The sequence below is a fragment of the Oncorhynchus mykiss genome, chromosome 26 (genome assembly GCF_057628025.1).
Source record: "Oncorhynchus mykiss isolate SJ-2025 chromosome 26, ASM5762802v1, whole genome shotgun sequence".
Taxonomy (NCBI): Eukaryota; Metazoa; Chordata; class Actinopteri; order Salmoniformes; family Salmonidae; genus Oncorhynchus; species Oncorhynchus mykiss.
Window position 1 is genome coordinate 27247501 of NC_143047.1, and position 5297 is coordinate 27252797.

The following is a 5297-nucleotide window of genomic DNA, read 5'->3' on the forward strand; positions in this document are numbered from 1 at the left end:
TCAACCATTACACTGTTACAAATCTAAACAGAGCCTTCCATCTAGGCTTGGCATAGAACAACTAAATAAACAGATGGTACTGTATATCTTGAGTGATGACATGTACTGAATTTCTAGTCTCTCTTTCTCTTTGTATTTTTCTCCCCCTCTCTCTCTTGCAGGGAGGTCTTAACAAGAGTCTCCCAGAGACATAACTCAGCACTCTCCACTCCAATAACCGCTGAAAAATGAAAATTGACAGCGGTGTCACGGCAACTATGCCACATGTTTACAAGAGGCTGTCTTTACTGGCCTCCGCCTCAGTGATATAAGTCATACACAGTAACAGTCTGCTCATCATAGAGCTGGATTTATAGGCCCAATGCATAGCCACATGACCTGCCATCCACCAGCCCAGCCCATAGACCAGGAATCATTATCTAGATCCACTAACTATAACCTTCATAGACTCTTCCTCTATTCAAATAGGCTCAGTCTGGATCAGACTGTCAACTCAACATATGCTGACAGACACAGGTCTAGTCTAGGAAGGTGTACAGTGCCTTGCAAAAGTATTCAACCCCCTTGGCGTTTTTCCTATTTTGTTGCATTACAACCTGTAATTTAAATTGATTTTTATTTGGATTGCATGTAATGGACATACACAAAATAGTCCAAATTGGTGAAGTGAAATGGAAAAAAATAACTTAAAATTATAAAAATAAAAAACGTAAAAGTGATGCGTGCATATGTATTCACCACCCTTTGTTATGAAGCCCCTAAATAAGATCTGGTGCAACCAATAACCTTCATAATTAGTTAAATAAAGTCCACCTGTGTGCAATCTAAGTGTCAAATGATCTCAGTATATATACACCTGTTCTGAAAGGCCCCAGAGTCTGCAACACCACTAAGCAAGGGGCACCACCAAGCAAGCGGCACCATGAAGACCAAGGAGCTCTCCAAACAGGTCAGTGACAAAGTTGTGGAGAAGTACAGATCAGGGTTGGGTTATAAAAATATCAGAAACTTTGAACATCCCAAGGAGCACCATAAAATCCATTATTAAAAATGGAAAGAATATGGCACCACAACAAACCTGCCAAGAGAGGGCCGCCCACCAAATCTCACAGACATGGCAAAGAGGTCATTAATCAGAGAGGCAACAAAGATAACAAAGATAACCCTGAAGGAGCTGCAAAGCTCCACAGCGGAGATTGGAGTATCTGTCCATAGGAACATTTTAAGCCGTACATTCCACAGAGCTGGGCTTTATGGAAGAGTGGCCAGAAAAAAAGCCATTGCTTATGGAAAAAAATAAGCAAACACATTTGGAGTTCGCCAAAAGGCATGTGGGGGACTCCCCAAACACATGGAAGAAGGCACTCTGGTCAGATGAGACTAAAATTGAGCTTTTTGGCCATCAAGGAAAACGTAATGTATGGCGCAAACCCAAAACCTCTCAACACCCTGAGAACAACATCACAGTGAAGCATGGTGGTGGCAGCATCATGCTCTAGGGATGTTTTTCATTGGACTGGAAAATTGGTCAGAATTGAAGGAATGATGGATGGCGCTAAATGCAGGGAAATTCGAGGGAAACCTGTTTCAGTATTCCAGAGATTTGATACTGGGATGGAGGTTCACCTTCCAGCAGGACAATGACCCTAAGCATACTGCTAAAGCAACACTTGAGTGGTTTAAGGGGAAACATTTAAATGTCTTGGATTGGCCTAGTCAAATCCCAGACCTCAATTCTCTTGAGAATCTGTAGTGTGACTTAAAGATTGCTGTACACCAGCAGAACCCATCCAACTTGAAGGAGCTGGAGCAGTTTGCCTTGAAGAATGGGCATACATCCCAGTGGCTAGATGTGCCAAGCTTATAGAGACATATCCCAAGAGACTTGCAGCTGTAATTGCTGCAAAAGGTGGCTCTACAAAGTATTGACTTTGGGGGGTGAATAGTTAAGCACGCTCAAGTTTCCCTTTAAAAAAAAGTTTTTGTTTGTTTCACAATAAAAAATATTTTGCATTTTCAAAGTGGTAGGCATGCTCAGTAAATCAAATGATACAAACCCCCCCAAAATCTATTTTCATTCCATTGTAAGGCAACAAAATAGGAAAAATGCCAAGGGGAGGAATAATTTCGCAAGCCACTGTAGAAGCAGAGGAGTTTGAGTCAAAGTAGATTGTGGGGAAAGTATGTTTTTTCTTCGATTTCAGTGATGTTTTTTTATTTAACCCTTATTTTGACTGAGAACACGTTCTCATTTACAGCAACGTCCTGAGGAATAGTTACAGTGGAGAGGACACGAATGAGACAATCAGAAGCTGGGAATGATTAGGTGGCCAGGACACCAGGGTTAACACCACTACTCTTACAATAAGTGCCATGGGGTCTTTAGTGACCACAGCGAGTCAGGAGACCCGTTTTTAATGTCCCAACCCGAAAGTCGCCACCCTACACAGGGCGATGTCTCCAATCACTGCGATGTGGCATTTTCTTTAGACCAGAAGAAAGAGTACCTCCTACCAGCCCTCCAAAACCACTTCCAGCAGCATCTGGTCTCCCATCCAGGGACTGACCAGGACCAACCCTACTGAGCTTCAGAGGCAAGCCAGCAGTGGGATGCAGGGTGCTATGCTGCTGGTTGCTGTTGTTCTACAGAGGTCATGATGTGAGTTACTTTATTGATTTGTATCTATGTGGATGGTTATGGTTAAGTGAACAACGCTGGTACAGTCTTCTCTCTCTGCATCTCCAGGTGGAGAGGCCTGGGTCTGAGTTTCTCACTGGAGCACACAGAGTTCTGTTCTCTGGATGTTTGCATACTTGCTCTGGGAATGTGGCATCAGAGAAGCTGGGCAAGGGAAGCACTTATAGCACACTGCCAGGGAGACAAGGGCTGTTATCACAGGGAGTTCCAATGTTTTCTACTGGTCGCCCTGGTCTGCCTTGAGCCTGGCTGGTAGGGCCTCGTAACCTTGGGGAGAGATTCTCACAGCCTGGCTGGTTCATTCACCTGCTGCTTAGAGAGAGAGAGAGAGAGAGAGAGAGAGAAAGATGGAAAGAGAGAGGGAACCCTGGTGAATCTAGATGGGCAGGATATAACGTTTTTAGTTGAGGCTTACACAAGGAGACATCAAAATATGTGATTAAATAATAGTTGCTCCAGGTCTAAAGAAGGTAGACTGACTCCTGAGAAGTATGTCAATGGTCTGGTTATGCAACAGCCTTCTGAACAAGCTGAGCCTGGTGCTGGTCTGGGACACAGGCAGGATGCTGCTAATGAATGGTGCTTTGAACACAAGCACAGTTAAAGCCTGTACCGCTGTCGGTCACTGAGATTGACACCCATGCAAATCATAGCAGAGATGACAGGCTGTGCGACACCAGCCCCCCACCATTCAACCACCCAGCCACCCCGCCCTTCCTGCCAACCCCATGCCTGTGCACACAGAGCGGAGACAAATTGGCGGGTCTCCCCCTCTCTCCTCCGCAGCTCTGCGCTCCAGTGGCCTCTGCTCAGGGGGCTAATTCCAAGTTCAGATCACCATTTGTACTTATTATGCTGACATAATTAATCCCCTGTTGTGATCAGCGGGGGTGGGAGGGCTTCAACGCTCCACTGCCCTGCCTGCTTGGACCTGTCGCTCTGCATTGAACCGCTCCTCTCCTCTCTTCTCCTCTTCCAGTCCTCTACTCTTCCCTGCCTGCCTCTCCTCTCCCCCTGCACACAGCCCTGTCTGTCTGTCATTCTGTCTGCTGGTCAGTCATTCTGTCACTCTATCTGTGTGTGGCTGTCTGTCGTAACATATATGTCATTAGACTGTCTTGGTCTGTCCCGTCCTTCTCTTCTCTAACCCAGCAGTGGATACACACTCTGACAAGACTGAGAAACACAGTCACACTAGTTCATGTTTTTGTTCTACCACCAAAGTGGGGCAAAAGGCTACATAAGGAACGCAATGTAAAGCAGTGAGTTTAGAGAGTTGCCAATGCCATCCCCTGCATTACACACCTATGGAACAGCAGAATACCTGCTGCCTCCCACTGCTCTCAGGTCAGCTTAGAGTCATGAATGATAAATCCCTCTGCTTATTGCAATCATGGACAAAGAGACTAGCTTTGGGGATGGAGTTGGAGGAGTATGAAGAGGGAGGACTAGGAGGAGTAGGAGGAGGGTGAGTAGGAGGAGGGAGGAGTAGGAGGAGGGAGGCCTGGGAGGAGTAGGAGGGAGGAGTAGGAGGAGGGAGGCCTGGGAGGAGTAGGAGGGAGGAGTAGGAGGAAGTAGGAGGAGGGAGGAGTAGGAGGGAGGAGTAGGAGGAGGGAGGCCTGGGAGGAGTAGGAGGGAGGAGTAGTAGGAGGAGGAGGAGGAGGAGGGGGAGTAGGAGGAGGGAGGCCTGGGAAGAGTAGGAGGAGTGGGAGGGAGAAGTAGGAGGGAGGAGTAGGAGGAGGGAGGCCTGGGAGGAGTAGGAGGGAGGAGTGGGTGGGAGGAGTAGGAGGGAGGAGTAGGAGGAGGGAGGACTAGGAGGAGTAGGAGGAGGGGGAGTAGGAGAAGGGAGGACTAGGAGGAGTAGGAGGAGGGGGAGTAGGAGGAGGGAGGAGTAGGAGGAGGGAGGCCTAGGAGGAGGGAGGAGTAGGAGGAGGGAGGCCTAGGAGGAGGGAAAAGTAGGAGGAGGGAGGCCTAGGAGGAGTAGGGGGAGGAGGAGGGAGGAGTAGGAGGAGGAGTAGGAGGGAGGAGTAGGAGGAGGGAGGCCTAGGAGGAGGAGGAGGAGGGAGGCCTAGGAGGGGAGGGGAACAACATCTCATCAGAAACACCGGCTGGATTATTAAAGCTGAACGGTGACTGTGTCAACATCTTAAACAGTTCAAGAGATTAATATGTTCTGAAACAAGGCCAGAATAATGACAGTCAGAGATGAACACCGCTGTCACCAAACACACTGACACTATACCCTGTGATACACATTTTTTAATTTATTTTACCAGGCAAGTCAGTTAAGAACAAATTCTTATTTTCAATGACGGCCTAGGAACAGTAGGTTAACTGTCTGTTCAGGGGCAGAACGACAGATTTGTACCATAACAGCTTGGGGGTTTGAACTTGCAACCTTCTGGTTACTAGTCCAACACTCTAACCACTAGGCTACCCTGCCGAGTAGAGACAGTCAATCGTTCCCAGAAATAAAACATCCCATATTGGACCTTGATTCTTCTGAGCATAGCGTGGGCATACTGTAATTGTATAAGCAGGTGCAAATTTCCCCCCCAAAAATACTTTTGGGAATTGGAACTTTGATTGGTTTATCTGT